At 40.0% G+C, this 22,890-nt stretch overlaps 1 pseudogene; it reads left to right on the top strand.

Moving 5' to 3' along the window:
• Nucleotides 1–22,890, top strand: part of LOC140182324 (uncharacterized) — a 177,071-nt pseudogene that overhangs the window by 72,866 nt on the left and 81,315 nt on the right.

Below are 22,890 nucleotides of genomic sequence, written 5' to 3'. Positions count from 1 at the left end.
GTACCCTCCCCAGGGATGATGTGTCAGTCCTTCGCCATCTGGATTTTATGACCCGAAACAGTGTTAAAATGGCATATATGGGGGCTGCCTTGTACCGAACTGCACAGAATCTTCCTCTCCATGCCACCAAGGAATTTATGGAGGAGGCTAAACAGGAGTTCGACCGGATGAAGGACCTGAAGGAAGAGCTTGAGGTAAAGGTAGCCAAGTTGGAGAAGGATCTGGAGAACGAAAAGGCGAGTTCCCTTGCTCTGGCGGCTTCTGTGCAGTTGGCCAAGGACACGGCATTGAGGCATAAGGACAGTTATGTGACATCTTATCGGGAGGTGGTGCGCCTGAGGGAGGAGTTGGAGAATGCCCGAGCTGATTACTCCGAGCTCCAAGGTCATCTTGTTGGCATCGTAACTGCTGCCTATGAGAGCTTGAGGGAGCAGGTTTGGATTATTGCTCTCGAGGCCGACCTTACTCTTTTCAGCCTGGATAATGTTGTGAGGGATGGTAAGATTGTCCCTGATGACCAGGATGATGATGATGTTGAACCTCCCCCTGTGTCTTCTGCCAAAGTGTCAACCTCTTCAGTTCCTCCAGTTGTGTCTGACCCGGATTGCCAGATTCTGAACCGGGATGATGGAACCGTGGATGCTGTGCCTATTCAGACTCGCCTTTCTTCTCCTCAGACTGATGCTGCCGAGAAGTCTTCTAATCTTAGCTGAATTTTCTTTGGATGTTTGCATAGTTGGCCCGGCTTGAGGGCTTTAAAACTCTTTATTTTGTATAGTTGAATATTTTGCTGACTGCTGGTACTCCTTTTGGTTGCTTGTTTAGCAACTTTTGTTTTTTTAAAAAAAAAAACAAGTAGCTTTCAAGCTTTTGGGCTTGACCCTAAAGCTTTATAATATTGTATAGCATGCTTGTTTACACTTGTCTTGGCACTTTTCTGGGTTTTTAGAATACTGGAGCCTTACTGCTCGGCCTCTTTGAACTGCTTTGTACTTGGAGGTCGTAGATGTGTGGATCCAATTCGTATTTCGGTTTACTTGCTTGTATTTGTCTATAACCGATTTCTTTACGTCGTCCTTTTCCAAGTTACTTTTGTAGTGGACCTGACTTTGTCATGTCGATTTCTTCTAAGTTATTTCGTAATCCTCTTTCTTGGACCTTTGTTAGGTCTCTTTTAAGGACTACTTTTATAACTTTTTGTAGGAGGTCGGCTTCTTTATGTTGTCTTCTTTCTAAGTTATTTTTGTAATTCTCTTTCTTGGACCCTTGTCAGGTCTCTTTCAGGGATTACTTTTATAACTTATTTTTGTAGGATACCGGCTTCGTTAGGTCGATCTCTTCTAAGTTATTTTGTAATCCTCTTTCTTGGACCTTTGTCAGGTCTCTTTCAGGGATTACTTTTATAACTTATTTTTGTAGGAGACCGACTCGTTAGGTTGATCTCTTCTAAGTTATTTTGTAATCCTCTTTCTTGGACCTTTGTCAGGTCTCTTTCAGGGATTACTTATATAACTTATTTTGTAGGAGACTGACTTCGTTAGGTCGATCTCTTCTAAGTTATTTTGTAATCCTCTTTATTGGACCTTTGTCAAGTCTCTTTTAGGGATTACTTTTATAACTTATTTTTGTAGGAGTCCGACTTCGTTAGGTCGATCTCTTCTAAGTTATAGAAATTCTTCTTTTATAGGGTTGGCCAGACCTCTTTCCAGGGATTTGCTGATAACTTGGGTTGACTTGGTCCGACTTCTCTATGTCGGCCAGTCTTTAAGTTATTATTTAGCAATCCATAAGACCTCATCAGGTTCTTTTTTCGGATCACTTTCGATAACTTCTTGCATTATTCGGGTGTTCATCTTTGCCGATTTGTAGAAGGTAGTTTCTGTCTTTCTTCGGTCGACCTTTAGATGAATCACATTTTCATCTTTATTGGTCTTCCATCATGATCGTGCAGTGAATCTGTTTTTCACTTTCTGCCGATCTGTTGCTTTATAATCGGATGATGAATGCTTCAGATTAATGCGTCTTGAGAATTTGTAGAATATCTAAAAATATATTTTATTCAAAAGCAAGTGCAAATATATATATGCGGGAGTTTTTCATCCCTTTAATTCGGATAATTTCTGGATCTCAACTTGGTGCCTCATTAAAAAACCTTTTCAGGAAAAAGAGTGCATCCGAGATCTGTTACCTTCTCTAGCTATAATACCTTCTTAGGTTGCAGGCGTGCCATGATCTGGGAAGCTCTCGTCTATTGAGTTCGGAGAGTCTGTAATAGCCTTTTCCAAGTACTTCTATGACTCAGTAGGGTCCTTTCCAGTTTGCTGCCAGCTTTCCTTCTCCGTGTCGAGTTGTCCCAATATCATTTCGGATTAGGATGAGATCATTCTCAGCGAAACCTCTTGGCACTACCCTTTGATTATATCTTAAAGCCATTCGTCGCTTTAGCGCTTCTTCCCTGATCTGGGCACTTTCTTGGATTTCTGGAAGTAGGTCGAGCTCTTCTCTTTGAAGTTGAGAGTTGGCTTCTTCATTGTAGTGGACTACTCTAGGCGACCCTTCCTCAATCTCTACTGGGATCATTGCCTCCATTCCATATGCTAGTCGAAATGGTGATTCGTTTGTGGTGGAATGTGGCGTTGTTCGATATGCCCATAGGACTTGTGGAAGTTCTTCGGCCCAAGCTCCCTTTGCATCTTGCAGTCTCCGTTTCAACCCAGCCAATATGACTTTGTTGGCAGCTTCGGCCTGTCCATTGGCTTGAGGATGTTCGACGGAGGTGAACTGGTGCTTTATGTTCAAGTCGGCTACTAATCTCTTGAAGCATGCATCTGTGAATTGAGTGCCATTGTCTGTGGTGATGGAGTATGGAACCTCGAACCTCGTGACAATGTTCCTATATAGGAATTTCTGACTTCTTTGAGCAGTGGCGTTGGCTAGGGGCTCTGCCTCAATCCACTTTGTAAAATAGTCTACTCCGACTATGAGGAATTTGACTTGTCCTGATCCCTGGGGAAAGGGTCCGAGAAGATCAAGTCCCTATTTTGCAAATGGCCAAGGTGAGGTTATGCTGATGAGCTCTTCTGGTGGGGCGATGTGAAAGTTGGCATGTTTCTGGCATGGTGGGCATGTCCTTACAAACTCTGTAGCTTCTTTTTGTAGAGTTGGCCAGCAGAATCCCGCCCGAAGTACCTTTTTGGTGAGAGCTTGTGTCCCGAGATGATTGCCACAAATACCACTGTGTACTTCCTCTAAAACTTCCCTTGTGTTGGAGGTCGGCACATATTTTAGTAGTGGTATTGAGATCCCTCTTTTATATAGGGTGTTGTTTATGATGGTGTAGTACTGAGCCTCCCGTTTTAACCTCTTTGCCTCCTTCTCATTTGTGGGGAGTGTTTCTGTTTTGAGGTAATTAATTATGGGGGTCATCCATCCTTGATCCTGACTTGTTATGGCTAGGACTTTTTCCTCTTCCGAGATTGATGGATTCTGCAGTATTTCCTAGATGAGGCTTCTATTGTTGCCCCCTGGTTTGGTGCTGGCTAGTTTTGAGAGTGCGTCAGCTCGGGCATTTTGTTCGCGGGGTATGTGACAGATCTTATATTCCCTGAATTGTCCGAGCTGTTTTTTGGTTTTATCCAAATACTTTTTCATGGTGGGATCTTTGGCTTGGTAGTTCCCTGTTATTTGTGAGGTGACTACTTGTGAATCGCTGAAGATGTTGAGTTTTTGAGCTCCAACCTCCTTAGCCAGCTTCAAACCAGCTAGTAACACTTCATATTCCGCCTGGTTGTTTGAGGCTGGGAATCCAAATTTGAGGGAAAGCTCAACTTGGGTTCCTTGGTTGCTTTCTATTATCACACCTGCGCCGCTTCCAGTTTTATTTAAAGACCCGTCCACGTAGAGATTCCATTCTGTGGGGTTTCTAGGGTATTTGTGAATTCTGTGATGAAATCGGCTAAGTATTGTGATTTAATGGTTGTCCGAGCTTCATATTGGAGGTCGAACTCGGATAACTCAACTGCCCATTAAAAAAATTTTGCCTGTTAGATCTGTTTTCTGCAGTATCCCCTTGATGGGCTGGTCGGTCCGAACCCTAATGGTGTGGGCCTGGAAGTACGGGCGAAGTCGTCGAGATGTCAGTATGAGAGTGTAGGCGAACTTTTCTATTTTTTGGTAATTCAGCTCGGATCCCTGTAGCGCTTTACTGATGAAATATACAGGCTGTTGCCCTTTGTCGTCTTCTCGAACCAGTGCTGAGGCTACTGCCTGACTTCCTACTGCAAGGTATAATACGAGTGGTTTTTCCTCTCGTGGTCGAGTTAGGATAGGTGGTCGTCCCAGGAAATTTTTGAAATCTTGGAAGGCTCGCTCATATTCCATTGTCCATTCGAACTTCTTTCCTTTCCTTAAAGTGGCATAGAAGGAGAGAGATCTTATAGCTGATCCTGCTAAGAATCTGGATAAGGCTGCCAATCTCCCGTTGAGTTGTTCTACCTCTCTGACACAAGTTGGGCTCTTTATGTTGAGTATAGCCTGGCATTTATCTGGATTTGCTTCAATTCTTCTTTGTGTGAGCATGAAACCTAAGAATTTGCCTGCTTCTACTGCAAATGTGCATTTTGTGGGATTGAGTCGCATGTTATGCTTCCTTATAGTGTCGAACACTTGGGCCAGGTCGGACAATAATGTCTCTTTACTTTGTGTCTTTATTAACATGTCGTCCATGTAGACTTCCATGATTTTTCCGATATGATCTGAAAAAGACTTTATTCATTAGCCTTTGATAAGTAGCTCCCGCATTCTTGAGACCGAAAGGCATCACAATGTAGCAGTAATTTGCTTTTGGCGTCAAAAACGAGGTCTTTTCTTGATCTGGTGGATACATGGGGATTTTTTCACCAAGACGATGTTAGCTAGCCATAGTGGGTACTTGACTTCTCTTATGAATCCTGCCTCCAGTAGTGCTTGTACCTGTTCTTCCACAGCTTGGGATCGTTCTGGCCCAAGTTTTCTTTGTCTCTGTTGTACCGGCCGAGATCCTGGATAAACCGCCAACTTATGACACATTAGCTTGGGGTCTATGCCTGGCATGTCTGCGGCTTTCCATGCGAAGAGATCGACATTATCTCATAAGAACTGTACTAGTAATTCTTTTGTGTTTCCTTTCAGGATCGTGCCAATATTAGTTGTTTTGTCTGAGGTATCTCCGATCTGAACTTTATCTACTTCACCTTCGGGCTGTGGACGGAGTTCTTCTCGCCTTTGAACTCCACCAAGCTCAATTGTATGGAACTCTTCTTTTCTGCCTCTGAGGTTTAGACTTTCGTTATAACAGTGGCGTGCCATCTTTTGATCTGCTTTTATCATAGCTATCCCTTCTATAGTTGGGAATTTCATGCATAGATGTGGAGTTGAGACTATTGCGCCGAGTTGATTTAGTGTTGTCCGACCTATTAAGGCATTGTAGGCTAAACTCACGTCGACCATGATGTAGTCTATCTTGAGTGTTCTGGATTGGTTCCCTTTTTCGAAGGTTGTATGTAGTGACACGTATCCCAGTGGCTGTACTGGGGTATCGCCTAGTCCGAACAGGCTGTTCGGGTATGCTCTAAGCTCCTTTTCTTCTAAGCCGAGCTTATCGAAGGCAGTTTTGAATAAGATGTCGGCGGAGCTCCCTTGGTCTATTAATATGCGGTGGAGATTGGCATTCGCCAGTATGATGGTGATGACCATGGGATCGTCGTGTCCTGTGATGATACCTGATGCGTCTTCTTTGGTGAATGTGAGATCAGGGATGTCGGGTGCTTCCTCCTTCCCTTCGACATGATAAACTTCTTTGAGATATCTTTTGCGGGATGACTTGGAGATTCCTCCTCCTGCAAATCCTCCGTGTATCATGTGGACATGTCTTTCTGGCATACGAGGTGATCGCTCAGCTCGTCTGATATCTTCATCTCTTCATCTTTTTTCTTTGCTCATCATCTCGGGTGGCCAGGTACCAATTTAGTTTTCCTTCTCTTACTAATTTTTCTATGATATTTTTTAAATCAAAACATTCGTTGGTGGAATGTCCTCAGACCCGATGATATTCACAGTATTCGTTCCGATTTCCTCCTCCTCTTTTGCCTTTGAGTGGTTGAGCTGGGGGTATCTTTTCTGTGTTACAGACTTCTTTGTAAATATCCACCAGGGACACCCGAAGAGGGGTGTAATTATGATACTTTTTTATTTTTTCTCCCGTTCGATCTTCCTTCTTCTTAGATTCTTTATCTTTTTCTCGGTAGGTGAAACCGGATTTCGAGGCCTCCCCAAGTCAGGAATTTTCTTCCATGTTGATGTACTTCTCTGCCCGCTCTTGCACCTCATCCAGAGATGTGGGGTATTTCTTTGATATAGATTGGCTGAAAAGTCCCTCTCGTAAGCCGTTGATGAGGCCCATGGCGGCGGCCTCTGTTGGCAAGCTTTGTATATCCAGGCATATTTTGTTGAATCTTTCCATGTAGTTGCGAAGACTTTCTCGATCTCCTTGTCTGATTCCTAGTAGACTGGGGGCATGCTTGGCTTTGTCTTTTTGGATGGAGAATCTGGCCAAGAACTTTTTGGCTAGGTCGTCAAAGCTTGAGATGGACTTAGGAGGCAAGTTCTCGAACAATCTAATTGCTATCTTCGTGATAGTCGTTGGAAAAGCTTTGCAGCGAACGGCGTCTGAGGCGTCGGTGAGGTACATTCTGCTTCTGAAGTTGCTGAGGTGATGGTTGGGATCTGTAGTGCCATCGTTCAAGGTCATATCTGGGAGTTTGAAGTCTTTAGGGATTTTAGTCTTCATGATTTCCCTAGTGAATGGATCTTGATCCTTCCGAGAGTTGTCCTCAGGGGTGGTCTGGGTAGCCTTTGCTTTGAGATCGGCTTCAAGTTGTAGGAGTTTATCTTTCAATTCTCGACGTCGTCTTACCTCTCTTTATAGATCCTTGCCGACTTCTTGCTGGTACTGGCTTTCTTTTTCGAGTTGCTTTAGGCGATCTTGAAGTGCTTCTATTACTCTCGGATGTGATGAGTTTTTGTCTCCGTTAGATTCTGGAGTGTCTTTTGGTGTGGCACCTGTGTTTTTGTGCGGCGTTTTGTCGTCTAAATCTGAGTTGTAGTTGTTATCCTGTTCATTCACCATGGTGATGGGATGACTTCCAGGTTCCCCGGCAACGGCGCCAATGTTCCGAGGGTTACCTGAAACTGTAGGTCGATCTCGGATGAGATCTTCTGTACTGGTCGGAGATGACGTGTCCGGCTGGGCTGACCTTTCTGATAAAATAAGTTAGTTATCTTATCTTTATCTTACTTATTTTGAGTGAAGTCAGCTTATCTTCAAGAGAACCGCCTTTATCTCTATAGGCTTGGATTGCCTTTGGATTTGGGTCGTGTTCCTCTATTTGGGCCCTTTATTGGGCTTTCCTGTTGATTTGGCCGATCTCTTTGAGAAGAGATTGGATAGTCGGACCTGAAGAGGTCGGTCGCCATGTCGCTAAACATCCCGGGTCGAACAGCTCAACCCAGGGTATGAACAAAACCATTCTGCAAAAAACCGGTTTGAAAACCGACAAACCGACAGTTAATCGGTGAACCGTCAAAACCGACCGGCTTTTTTCCAAGATTTCCGATTCGAGTATATAAGCTCTAACGTGTCATTCCCATGCCACCCCCACCTCTTTCTCTCATCTCTGAGAATCAGAAACTTTACCCTAACCTAAACCCAGCCACCAGCCCGCCATCACAATCCCCCATGGCCGAACTCTTCTTCTCCGATAGATGGTGCTTTTGCCGCCGGTGGGAATCGTGGGTGCCGTCGCACTCTTCTCATCGCCAATCCCTTCTCATCTTTCCTCTTCTCATCACCGTCGCACGAAGGAAGCGTTGACCCCGTGGCATCATCGTCGCAAAGGTTGCTCGGTCGATCGTCATCTCTTCAAGCGCACGCTCTCTCTCTCACTCACTCTCTTTGTGTCTGAGCTTTGAGCTCTTTGTCGCTCTTTGTTTGAGTTCACTTCCCTTATTCCGTTGTCATCAGCCAGTCACTTCCCATTCCTCCCTCGCCGTCACTTTCCTTCCTCTTTCACCGCCGGTAAGGGCTGCTGCTTTAATTAATATTACTTGGTTTCTACATTTGTTAATAATACCGATTCTGGGTTTTGCGTTCTTTGATTTCTGATTCTGAGTTTGATAATTTTGCTTAATCCGAGTTACTGATTTTCTAAAATAATGATTGAATTGAATGATTCGATTAAATATTTTCTTTGCTTAGTTAATTTGTTTGAGTTACTTTTGTTGAAGGTTAATTTATTTTTGCTGGGTGTTGAAGATGGAATAGGAACAACAGCCAGAAGACATTATTTATTAAATTTGTTGAATAGTGATGTAATTCTGAATTCAATTTAATTTGGATTATAACTTTGGAATTCAATTCAATTTAGTTTTTGCTGCTAATATGTTTTCAAATTAGTTTGATTCATAAGTTAGAACTATACTATTGATTAATTGATTTGCTACTGAAAGTTTGAAACTATGTTCCCTTCCTTTTTTTCTGTGTAGTGTGTTTTCCACTTTTCCCTCCCTAGCACAATAGCATGAAAACTAGAGTAAATGAATGGAACACAAACACAATAATGCAAACACAAATGTGACGAGGGTGATGGCGAACAAGTGATCGTGAAGACAACCTTACACACACATGTGCAATATCCACATAGAAGTACAGAACATATGTGTTAATATATAGTACCTCAAATGAAATGGTACATTGTACAAGATATACACATACATCACTGTTATCAATAATATGTTGACAATTTGGACAAGTTCTGGTAGGATTGCTTTTCTATAAAACTTTCCTACTTGCTCTAGATGCACTCTTTATTTTGGTTGCAATTCTACTTTTTGTCAGTCAATAGTCATGTATATATGTTTAACAGGATTTTGTGAAAGTTGAAAACTTATTTATTAACGATTTTTTTATAGTAGAACATTATGTGTTTGTCACTATATGCGTTTTGATTATTTTGAGTTATAAACTTTGATGTTTGAAGTTGTTTATGAACTTCTAATATTAAATTATAGATAATTTATTATGTGAAATTGTGAAATTTTGAATTTTATTAAGTTAGAAATTATTAAATTTATATATTTAAAATTATACATAGGGTTTCTAATAATTTTATTTAATATTTAATTAAACTGGTTGAACCTCGGTCGAACCAGTGAACCATTAAACCAGTGACCTTACCGGTTTATTGACCGGTCCGGTTCTTGCAACCTTGGATATACCTGTTAAGAAGGATGATGGAGAGGTATCATAGTAATAAAAAGAATCTACATATGGTGTTTATTGATTTTGAAAAGCGTACGATAGAGTGTCAAGGGAGGTCTTATGGAAGGTTTTAGAAAACAAGAGAGTAAGGATCGCATATATTCGTGCAATTAAAGACATGTATGATAGGGCTACAACTAGTTTGAAGACTTAAGCTGGTGTGACAGAGGAATTTTCTATTGGTATAGAATTACACCAGGGATCATCCTTAAGTCCATACCTTTTCACATTAGTCTTGGAGGTATTCACAGAGCATATCTAAGAGCCTATACCATGGTGCATGTTTTTTGCTGATGATATCATACTTATGAGAGAGTCAAGGGATGACCTAAATAAGAAGTTGGAGTTATGGAGAGAAGCTCTAGAAGTGTATGGTCTGCGCATAAGCCGTAGTAAGATGGAATATATAGAATGTAAGTTCGCCCTACGAAGGGAAAACCTTAATATAGAGGCGAAGATTAGAGATAACATCCTACAAAAAGTGAAGAGGTTTAAGTATCTTGGGTGCATCATACAGGATAATAGAGAGATTGAACATGATGTAAATCATAGGATCCAAGTAGGTTGGTCAAAATGGCGGAGTGCGTCTAGTTTTATATGTGACAAAAAATGCCTTTAAAACATAAAGGTAAATTCTATCGCACTACTATCAGACTGATTATGCTTTATGGTACAGAGTGTTGGGCGGTCAAAGGGGAGCACGGACATAAGCTAAGTGTAACACCCTAACTATCAGAATGTCACGCTTCCGGTTGTGCCACTCTGATAACAAGAGGTATTACGATGACTTCATGTACTTAATAATAAAATATGAGCCTTTGACTCGAAATCTTGTTGCTATTTTATTTGAAAAACCGGAAAAATACTTTTACAATAAAATAAACGAGCATATACATAAACAAAACTTCTTACTCAAGTAACTTATACATATTATATACATATAAATCATACAACTCCTATCCCTCTTACAAAATTATAATATTAATGGCGAGGGAAGAATAATAATAACTAAACTACTACATCCATATCGCATAAAATAAACTCAAAAACTCTTCATAAGCTTCTTTGTCTGTTTCTTTAAAAGAAAGTCTGTAGGGGAGTGAGAACATCGTCTTCGAAGGGTTTTCAGTAGAGGATTATTAAGAATTGTCGTAAGAAGATATTATAATTAAAAACTATTTTCAAAACATAGTGATTATCAATTTGTTATTCAAATATAAAATTTGTATTTCTCTTACAAAAACTCCATGTAAAATAACATTTTAACCAAAACTTATCTCTAATCCAGTCAATTATGGCCTCCGGCCCAAACATAACCAAATCTTGGCCTCTGGCCTAAATCAAAATAATTCACCATTGAAACTCAATCTCAACAGAATTAATCACAAACACAATCAAATTCAAGGCAAACACATATACAGAACAGTTACAGCAAGTATCACAGTTACCAGTTAAACAAAATTCATCAAATAAGCAAACTAAAACACTTAAGCACACCCAAACAAAGCACACAAATGCAACATGATGCATGTCTATCCCTAACGCATGTTGACGAACGGATTTCTGCTAGTAAAGAATTCACAAAAGTGATCGCATTGTAAGTATAGTTTCTAAACCAACAAAGAATCCTTTCGTACAAAAACTTATTTTTCACTAAAGCAAACCTAATAAAAAATAATAATCGAAGTATTTAAACCTCGAGTCGTCTCTCAAGGAATTGCAGGGAGGTGTATTTATTATTGGTTATGGAAGATCATCTTTTTGGGGTTTTTGAATAATGAAAAGGTAAAGTAAATTGCAAGAATTAAAGTAATAACTAATAAAGCTCTTAGCAAGGTATGAGAACTGAAAATCCTATCCTAGTTAAATTGTGATGAGAATTGTTCATTACTCCCACTTAGTAAACCCTTACTAAATAAAGGAAAGTCAAGTGGACTAATCAATTTGATTCCTCAAGTCCTAGTCAACTCCTAAGGAAAGACTAGCTTTAGAGGGATCCAAATCAACCAGCAAATTCCAATTATCAATCAACAAAGGAGTTTGATAACTCAAGTGTCACCAATTACTCAACCAAAACCAAAAGGAGAGAAATCTAAATATTGAAAGCATCAATCACATAAATTGAAGAAAGCAACCATAAATCTGAAATACCTCAAATTGCATTAAATAAAGAAATTAAATCTAACATGGAGTTCATAAACCAAATTGGAAAAATAAGTAATTAACAAGAGAAATAGATGAACCAAAGCACTAGAATAAATAGAAGTAGAAGAGAAACTAAATTAAAGGAACATTGAACCTGGAATGGAGAAGAAGTAAACCTAACCTAAGAGAAATCCTAAATCCTAAAACCTAGAGAGAGGAGAGAGCCTCTCTCTCTAGAAACTACATCTAAAACCTAAATTGTGAATAATGAATGAATGATCAATGATTCTCCCATTCTCCAGCCTCTATTCTGTGTTCTCGGGCTTGGAATTAGGCCAAAAAGGAGCCCAGAAATCACCCCCAGCGCTTTCTGTAACTTTCTGCACGTGGCGCATGTCACGCGTACGTGTAGGTCACGCGTGCTTGTCATTTGGTGATTTTTCTTCTCACGCGTATGCGTCAGTCACGCGTACGCGTCAGTCACGCGTACGCGTCACTCGTGTTCTGCACTAGGCACGCGTCTGCGTCGTCCGTGCGTGCGCGTCGCTGCCAGTTTCTCAAAACTTCATTTTCTCTCGTTCCTTCCACTTTTGCATGTTTCCTTTCCATCCTCTAAGCTATTCCTGTTCTATAAAGCCTGAAAATACTTAACACACAAATCACGACATCGAATGGTAATAAAGGGTATTCAAAATGAGCAGTTTAGAGGTCTAGAAAACATGTTTTCAACTATATCATAGGATAATGAAGGATTTGTAAAATCATGCAAATCATATGAATAAGTGAGCAAAGACTTGATAAAAACCACGCAAATTAGCACAAGATAAACCATAAAATAGTGGTTTATCAATCTCCCCACACTTAAACATTGGCATGTTCTCATGCTTAACTTAAGAGAAACTGAAAAAGAGTGAAGGTAGAATGGTGAAATCTATGTAATGCAATCTATCTAAATGCAAGCTACCTATATGAATCATGCAATTCTAATTACTATCCACCTATATATATAAAGCTTACATGTGGTTAAATTGAGTCAGATTTTCAAGGAATCATGTATGCATAACCAAGGGCTAAATCATATTAAAACACATTCACAATTGAGTTGAGTTAATCAAAAGAGTTCACAGACTTGCAAGATAAACAGTGATTAAACATGGATATATGGGGATGAGCTATTGAACCCTCACTGGATTTGTATATGCACTCTAATCACTCAGTGTTTGGGGTTAATCACTCTACTCTTCTCTAGTCATGCTTTCTAAGACTTTGTTCTTCATCTAACCAATCAACAAATATTTAATGCATAAATACAAACATCATGAGGTCTTTTCAAGGTTGTAATGGGGTTAAGGCAAAGGTGAGGATATATATATATATATATATATATGGCTAAGTGAGCTATAAATTCAATTCAATCCTTGACTAGCCTAAAATTTCACCTAACATACACATATTCTATGTACTTCTAAAGTTATGCCTAGCTACCCATAATTCTCACTTTTTCATCACACACTCATGTACCAATTTATTTTTAATTTTATTACATATGCATTGATTTTTTTTACTAAACTTAACACTGGGGTAATTTTGTCCCCTCATTTATTTATTTAATTATAGAAAAATATTATTTTTATATATATAAAAGTAAACATAACATATCAATGCACATGGTATTTTAATTATTTTTGTTTCACATGAGCATGCATCCAAATTCCAAATAATTTGTCAATTTAATACTTTCCTATCAATCTAAGTTCCCACGGTTTTCCACACTTAATTGATACACAATCTCTATCTTATAGAATAAATGGGGATTAAAAGGCTCAAAGTGGCAAACAAAAGTGATTGAAAGGGTAGGCTATTTGGGATAAGTGAGCAAGAATTAAATAATGGCTTCAATCATATGCAAGCATGTAAATACACTAAACAATGGACATCTAGAGTGGAACAAAGTAAAGTCTGCAATTATAGAGAAGAAAACATACAAGAATAAAATATTATGGCTAAATAATGTAGCCATTTAATTAAGCTCAAATCTCACAGGTTGTGTATTCTTAGCTCAAGAAACTATATATTAGTTATGTATATCATGCAAGTAAGACTAAAGAGTTTCAACTCAAATCAATGTGAATCTTTAAATGGCTTTCCTAAAAATAAATATATTTCTTGAAAATGTCATCCATTGACCAACATTTATTACTATATATATATAAATATATACTAAGTGGGTTGTTGTGATTATGAAAAACTTAAAATTTCTAGTTTACTCTCTATTTTCAATCAATACCAAATTCTCATATTCTAAAAAAGGGTAAACTAAACTTAATAATCCATATTTTTCTATATCACAACTAATAACTAAGAGCACAAATCAAGCTAAATATCTAAAATATATACAGCCCAAAGTGCAAAATGTAATAAAGTAGAAATAAACAGAAATACAGTAAAAGAAAATGTTCAAGCACTGAAAGGAAAATAAGATAAAATAAAATAAGATAAAATAAAATAAAATACAAAAAATAAAGCAAAATAGGATGAAAAGGTCTAAAATAGTTCACCAAAATAAGATCTGCTAGAGATGGCGACCTCCCCACACTTATATCATAGCATCGTTCTCGATGCTCAGTCAAGCCGGGTGTGAAGGGTCGTCACCACCTGAGGGGTGTGTGGCTGTTGGCTCTATGGGCTCTGGTAGTATAGGTGCCTGTGACTCTGCCTGTATAGGGGCCTGTGGCTCTGCCTGTATAGGGGTCTGTGGCTCTGCCTGTATAGGGGCCTGTGGCTCTGCAGATCGCTCAAGCTGAGGCTCCTCGTGCTGGGAATCTACCTGCTGGTCTGCCACCTGTGTCTCCTCTGCCAGTGCATCCTCCTCCTGCGCATCCGCCTCCTCCTCAGAGGGCTCCGATGTTGTGTCAGGCTCGGAGGGGATGTCAGTATGTCCCAATCTGATCATCAGCTTCAGATGCTCATAGCGGCGCTTACTGCGGCACTCCATCCGATCCAGGCGCTCAAAGAGTCGGTGCACTAGGTGGTAGATGGGCTGGGAAGCGGGTGAGGGTGCTGTGGTTGTGGGTGGGGCAGCAGGTGCTGAAGGGGTAGCAGAGGATGTGGCTGCGTCAGTGGAGGCAGTAAGGGAAGGAGGTCTATGGCCCAGAGCTTCGAACCTCTTGCCGCGTGGGATGATCTTCCTGCAGTCGACAGCTGAGGGCTTCTCATCCTTAGGCTCCCAGGGTACGTCAGCCCGGCGGCCCATCTGGGTAATCAGATAAGGGAATGGCAGAGTGCCTCAAACATGAACTCTAGCTATGGAGTGCCTGATGAACCGTGGAAGGTACAGGCCCTTGCCTTCCATAACGCACCAGATGAGAGTTATCACGGCAGTTGGCACCTCAGTCTCGTGAGTGCTCGGCATAACATAATTGCTTAGGATTTGTTGCCATAGCTGAGCCTCATCATTAAGATAGATGATCTTGATCCCCTTTGGATTTACTGTCGACTTATCCATAACCCAGGGGACAGCAAGATCAACGGCTATAGTGTGCTTTACTGCCTCCCAATCAAAGCTCATTAACCTCATGGATTCCTTAGCCTGCTGATAACCATCTGGCCCGTCTGATTTAGGTTGGAAATGGAAGATATCTTCAATGGCCTCCTCAGTAATTAGAATATGTTTCCCTCTTAGCTGTACTGCATCCAGGGTCGTCTTGTAATAGTTGCAGTAGAATTCCCGGACCCAGGATGTATTAACCTCAGTCAAATTCCTTTCTAGAAAGAACCAGCCTCTCTGTTTGATTTTCTCTGTAGTGTACTATTGTAATTCATTAGGTATTCTGAGGGTCTTTTCCAAATATAGGTGGCTCTTAGTCGCAAAGACCTCATATTTCAGTTCACAGTAGTGATTTACAAACTTGATTGGATCAGTCGCAGGCACTAGTTAATCCGCTTTTTCCTGCGGAGTGAAGTTCTTCTCACGCCAGGAATTATCATGCAGAATATCTGACAGAGCCATAGATGATTGGCCTCTTTTCCTCTTTCCCATGGTGGCCTTAGCTTTGCCTTTCCCTTTTGGATCAGACATCCTGAAAAATAGAGTTTTCAGGATATAATTTATCAAACCAAAGCAGAAAAATAGGAAGGCAAATAGTAAGCAAGCAATTCAAGCTGTAGATGGGCAAAAGAGGAATAAAAGTCAAAGCATGAAGTGAGTCAGAAAGATATAAAATGTTGAACTGAATGCAAGGTAAAATTCAAAGAATTCAATTAGAAATCACAATCCAAAACTATTAAATAAAATGTAGAATGCTTGTTTGTTAAGAAACAACAATAGACATGCCTTGAAAGGGGTTGAAAGGGGTTAGTGTAAACTAAGAAAAAAGCTAAGAAGTCAATGAAGTCAAGAGGTAAAAAGGGAAGTTAAAATTTGTGGCATGGTACTGTGGCTCCTAGCAAATAGAAGTTCACAAGATTGAAGAACAAGCAACTCACATTCAAGCAGATAATGCAGAGTATTGATTATAAATCAGGTAAAGAAAGCACAAAGAGAAGTAAAATCATCAAAAATGCAATGCAATGAAGAAGGGAACCAAATGGAATGGAAATGCTAGCCTAGTATCTCTTGAAATGGCTTTGGTGTAAACCAAGTAAATTGCATTGTAAAAAAAATGCCAAAGTCAAATCATTAGTGAAAGTTAAGTGAAATAGTTTCTCAGAAAAAATTTGGGCAACATTTCGGCAGTAAAAAGGGATGTTCCTGGAAAATCAAACAGCAGAATAATGCAAGCAGTAGCACGTTCAAACAGGAGTAGCAACTGATATAAATCTTAGAACAAGTTATATCAAACTAGCAAGTAAAATGGCATTGAGCAGAATTATCAATCAAGATAGACTCAAGGCAGAACATCAACCAAAACAGCAGCATTAGACTAAGGTAAGCAACAATCAAGCATGATTGAGTTTAAAGATTCAAGTGCGGGATTGAAATAGAAATTGAAATAGAGCACTTGATGAAGCAAAGGAGATTGTAGAAAAACAACAACAAGAATTATGCAATAAGCCAGCATTATCATACATGAATATTGATATAAGGCAACAGCATGAAGAACAAGTTAACTCATGTGACTTAAACATTAGAAAACAGAAGAAAGTAGCAGGCTAGGCCAAAACTCAGTTTAGCCGTTTGGATTTCTTATGAAAGCAGTAGCCATGACAAGCATTAAAATCATATGTAAATTGAGGAGAATGTAGCAATTGAGCCAATCTAAAATAGCAATAGGCAGGTATATGCAATTACCCTAGCCTTCATCAAATTTAGAAAGCAAGCAATAGCAAGAGATATGTATTCAAGGAAGTAAATTCACTGAATTAATAATGAAGACCAACTTGCAACAAGAATCGAATAGCAATACTAACCCAGATTTGAATTCTACTAAAATCAAACATGAAGAATCCAATTATCAAGCAATCAAATCGACTCAGATGGGAGCGTAACAATTTCAAATAATACTCAGCAATAGCAAGAAACCAGTTTAGCACAAAAGCAAACAATGAAAGATGACATAGTATCAGTAATAATTCAGCACATGGCACAACATATCTAACTAATTCAAAGAGCAAGGCAATTATGAAAATCAGATAATTCAATCAGCAGGAACGGAGCACTTATCAGACCTAAATCCTTTAACCACAACCTAGCTACCTAACCACCTAGAATCCACTACGAGACATGCATATCTAACTAACCTAAATTGAACAGAATGTAAATGATGCTAACTGACTAACTTGAACAGAAAATGAAATGGAAATGCAGGGGCGTAGGCATAGGAAACCTGGGTGCTTAGCAATAGAATTAGGAGGAAGTGGAAAAGGGGCGGCGGAGCTAGGGGTGGCGGACGGCGGCTCTGGTACTCTTCGCGGCAGCCTTGGCTTGGCGGGAGGAAAGTGGTGAAATAGGGGAAGGAGAAGAGAAGGAGAAAGGAGGAAGAGGGGGCTAAACGGCGGCGGTGGGGGCTGGTGGTAGTTTGTGGTGGTTTGGGATTTGGGGGAGAAGGGAAAAAGGAGATTGGGACGTTGAGGGGGGAAAGAGGGGAGAAAGGGAGGAAGAGGGGGTGGCGGTGTCGGCGGCAGTTTTGGTTTCACCGGTGGTGGCCACGGTGGGAGGCTGGTGGTGGTCAGAGATGGAGGGTTGGAGGGAGGGAGTGGGAGCGTTGGAGAAGAGAGGGGGAGGGAAAAAAAACACACGCGAGGGGTCTAGGGCTCTCGCGTCAGGGGGTTAGTAAAATTCAAATCCACGCGTACGCGTGGATCATGCGAGAGCATGGATGAGGCAAAAATTCATTGACGCGTGCGCGTCATGTACGCAAACGCATGAGAAGGAATAAGTGGAGATGACGCGTACGCGTGAAGCACGCGTACACGTCGTCCAGAATTGTGCTAAACGCACGATTCCAGCATCGTTTTGGCGCAACTCTCTGTTCCATTTGAGGGGGCAAAAAGTTTCATGTGACGCGTGCGCGTTGCTCACGCCCACGCGTGATGTGTTAGAATTGAATTGACACGAACGCGTCATGGACGCGTACACATGGGCCAATTTGTGCCTATAGCACACCAGCCGCATGATTCCAGCCCAACTTTCTGGTCGTTGGATGGAGACACCGATTTAGGATCGACGCCCACGCGTGGCCTACGCGCACGCGTGGTGTGGCCCCCTTTTTTTTATGTAGTATATAAAATACAAAATGCAGATGTTGATGCAGACATTATGAATGAACACTAGAAAAATAGAATAAAATAAAACTAGGAATAAAAAAAATAACATAAAGCTAAGACTAGAAAAGGACGATCATACCATGGTGGGTTGTCTCCCACCTAGCACTTTTAGTTAAAGTCCTTAAATTGGACATTCAGTGAGCTCTCTGTCATGGTGGCTTATGCTTGAATTCATCCAGAAATCTCCACCAACGTTTGCAATTCCAATAACCTCCGGCGTCCCAAACTAGGCACATAAAGCCTTCGAGCAAGTCAAAGCAAGGGATCAGGCTCCAGGAGTGTTGATTATCAGAATGAATTCCAGGATCCCAAACTTTGCTTTTGTACCCGTCTTCGCTCTAATCTACATTATTCCAACCGGGTGGTACACAATCTGAATTCTCACTAAGATACCCAAACATCTTCTGAGACCCATTCAGTCGAGCTCTATACCAATCCTTGTACTTCAATTTGGAGCGTGGAACCATTTTGAACCTTACATGCCAACTCCTGTTACTAACCATCTCCCTCTTACTCTTAAAGCCACAGAGAGCTCTAAGCTGGCCATCTGTTTCAAGCAAACCGTATTCTAGTGGGAAAGTAAAGATAAAGGCTAAGGATTTTACCCACTTGAAGTTTGTATTGGGTGGTAATGGCCTTGGGAGAGGTGTTTCTAGTGGTCTTTCAAGCTCCACTCCATTGTACTTTTTTGTGAATTCTTCCACCTCCTTGCAAACCTCTGCAACTGCAACTGTGTCTTGGTCAAAGTCTTCGATTTCTTCCCCATCACTCAAGTCGTAAGTTGGAGGTTGAGAAAAGTCTACCTCCACATCATCTTCATATTCACTTGTGGAAGGTTCCTCAATCTAAAGGAGTTCAATTGCGGATGCAAGTTTATCAATAGGAGAGCTTGATTCGTGATCATCATTGCCAAGGGAACTTCCTTCTTGATATGTTCCGTCCAATTCCTCATAAGGCATATGCCTCGGAGATTGTGCACTATCCTCCTTAGCGTCAATTTCAAACTTCTTGGTAGAATTCTCTACAACTCTCGATTCCCATGGAGGTTCGGCATCTCCTAGGTCTTCAACTACTTCTTTTTCTTCGATGATTACAGCTTTCTCTAATTGTCCCAATACAGAGTCACGTTCCTCATCGTACATTGGAGTTTCTAGTGTCTCTTTCATGTTACGTTCTTCATTAGATTCTCCACACGAAGCTATGGGAGTTTCTTGAGTGTCCAACCGCTGGGAGGCTAATCGATTTACTACCTCGGTCAAAGCAGCTGTGAATTCTAGTACCTTCTCAGCCATCCTGTCTTGCCCTTGAAGAAGTATACCAAGGGTTTTATTCATTAGCGATTGGGGTGGTTGGAAAGGTTCATCACATGAGAAGAATGGTTCATGATAGGAAGGTGGTTCTTAGGAGTAATTGTGTTGGAATGGGGTGTTTGGTGGCAAGGTGCTTGTGACTATGGTGGTTCAAAGCTATGTTGAGGAGGGGGTCCATAGGCGTATGGTGGGACTTGTTGGTAACTACAAGGGGGTTCACCATATCCATCGTTTTGGTACGTACCTCGGAATGGCTCTTGACTATAGTAATTTGGTGGAGGTTGGTTGTCACGAAAGGGTCCACCATAACTATTGTCTTTGTATGCATCACAGAATGGTTGTTGGTGATAGCACATTGGAGGGGGTTGTTGCCGAAAGGGTTGATCAAATCCTCGTGGCTCCTCCCATCTTTGATTATTCCAACCTTGATGCTTGTTCCCATTATAGTATCCATTCCCTGCAACATAATTGGAACCAAACTCTTAGCGACAGGGGTGAGAGTTCATAGTAGCTAAAGAAAATAAAAACAAAAACGAACAAAAATAAGCAATTAAATCCTAAAACTAACAAATAAGCAAAAAGCAAATATTTACAATAACCAATAATAAGGCACACGTTTGTGATTTCCCAAAAACGGCACCATTTTTGACGAACAGATTTATGCTAGTAAAGAATTCACAAAAGTGATCGCGTTGTAAGTATAGTTTCTAAACTAACAAAGAATCCTTTTGTACAAAAACTTGTTTGTCACTAAAGCAAACCCAATAAAAAATAATAACCGAAGTATTTAAACCTTGAGTCGTATCTCAAGGAATTGCAAGGAGGTGTATTTATTATTGGTTATGGAAGATTATCTTTTGGGGGTTTTTGAATAATGAACAGGAAAATTAAATTGCAAGAATTAAAGTAATAACTAATAAAGCTCTTAGCAAGGTATGAGAACTGGAAATCCTATCCTAGTTATCCTTATCAATTGTGATGAGAATTTTTCATTACTCCCACTTAGTAAACCCTTACTAAATAACAGAAAGTCAAGTGGACTAATCAATTTGATTCCTCAAGTCCTAGTCAACTCCTAAGGAAAGACTAGCTTTAGAGGGATCCAAATCAACCAGCAAATTCCAATTATCAATCAACAAAGGAGTTTGATAACTCAAGTGTCACCAATTACTCAACCAAAACCAAAAGGAGAGAAATCTAAATATTGAAAGCATCAATCACATAAATTGAAGAAAGAAACCATAAATCTGAAATACCTCAAATTGCATTAAATAAAGAAATCAAATCTAACATGGAGTTCATAAACTAAATTGGAAAAATAAGTAATTAACAAGAGAAATAGATGAACCAAAGCACTAGAATAAATAGAAGTAGAAGAGAAACTAAATTAAAGGAACATTGAACCTGGAATGGAGAAGACGTAAACCTAACCTAAGAGAAATCCTAAATCCTAAAACCTAGAGAGAGGAGAGAGCCTCTCTCTCTAGAAACTACATCTAAAACCTAAATTGTGAATAATGAATGAATGATCAATGATTCTCCCATTCTCCAGCCTCTATTCTGTGTTCTCGGGCTTGGAATTAGGCCAAAAGGAGCCCAGAAATCACCCCCAGCGCTTTCTGCAACTTTCTGCACGTGGCGCATGTCACGCGTACGCGTAGGTCACGCGTGCTTGTCATTTGGCGATTTTTCTTGTCACGCGTACGCGTCAGTCATGCGTATGCATCACTCGTGTTCTGCGCTAGGCACGCATCCGCGTCGTCCGTGCGTGCGTGTCGCTGCCAGTTTCTCAAAACTTTATTTTCTCTCGTTCCTTCCACTTTTGCATGTTTCCTTTCCATCCTCTAAGCCATTCCTGTCCTATAAAGCCTGAAAATACTTAACACACAAATCACGGCATCAAATGGTAATAAAGAGTATTCAAAATTAGCAGTTTAGAGGTCTAGAAAACATGTTTTCAACTATATCACAGGATAAGGAAGGATTTGTAAAATCATGCAAATCATATGAATAAGTGAGCAAAGACTTGATAAAAACCATGAAAATTAGCACAAGATAAACCATAAAATAGTGGTTTATCACAGGTAATGAGCTCATTTGTCGGTTTCGGCCCGCACCCGACGCAATCCAACTCGAAAGTCATATAAGATATTCCAGCAGCGTAACCTCTGCAAGGTCCCAAACCTTTGCAGGTGCTGATTCTCCAGCTGAAGTATGCTGAACATGACCTTTGCAAGTACTTGCAGGCGCTGATTCTCCAGCTGAAGCATGTGCCCCTTTCTCCTGGAAGCCATTACATATACACGGGTATCCCCGGACAATCATTCACACATAAAGTCCACGGCTTAACATTTTCACAATCAGCACCTTAACCACTTACTTTCTGTCACCCTCTCGTGACATTTTAATCATTTCATAAATCACACGTGCTGTGTTCTCTTTTCCCTTTCTTTCTTCTTCTTAACAAATCGAAATTAAATCATAACTTCTAACAAAATTTCTTCTCAAAAGATTGAATTTAAAACATTATACTTTTCTTAATAAATTGAATTAAAAATAATATTCTTTTCGTAATAAATCGAAATTAAATAATATTCTTAAAATTAGATTTGCTTTTAAATAGCGCTTTAAACAAAGTTTTAAAGTTTTATAAAAATTTTGGCAGGGTTTCCTCTAAATCTGGGACTTTTGCCACCCTTCAAAGGTCCCAACCAAAACATTTCTCAACCCTTTTTCAACCATTTCCAATGACTCAAACTAATTCCAAGATTAGAAATCATCTTCCAAAACTCAATCAATAACCAACAATTCAAACCAATTTCAAATGTTAAAATCATTTTTAATTCTCATAATCATTTCCGATAAATCAAACAAGCCCATTCCTAATATCCCAAATCGGTTCAAATACTGATTCATTTTCAATATCCAATTAACCGCAAACCAAGAAAATCATTTTACATAGTATTTAATCAAACCAACTTTCCAACTCAATAATTAGAAACAATCACAATTCGATCATCATCACAACAACCTTAAACCAAGTACAACACCCAACTAAGCATCTTCAATCAATCAATAAAATATTTAAACTAGCATTTACATTCATTCCAGGCAACTCAGTTCAATTCATAAAACTTGCAAAATCATAAAGCAATTCTTAGTAGTAAATTAAGTTTAAGAAATCGCCCCTACATCAATTCGACAAAACTCACAAAACCAAACGCGTCAAAACCTCTTCTTTTCCTGGCCCACAGCAACGATAGTCACAACCACAACTCTGTCCTACTTTCGCAGCAACAACAGCAGCTTTAATCA

This window comes from Arachis hypogaea, chromosome 19 (assembly GCF_003086295.3).
Source record: "Arachis hypogaea cultivar Tifrunner chromosome 19, arahy.Tifrunner.gnm2.J5K5, whole genome shotgun sequence".
Classification (NCBI taxonomy): Eukaryota; Viridiplantae; Streptophyta; class Magnoliopsida; order Fabales; family Fabaceae; genus Arachis; species Arachis hypogaea.
The sequence above is the reverse complement of the archived record's forward strand: the minus strand, read 5'-3'. Positions and strand labels throughout refer to the sequence as shown.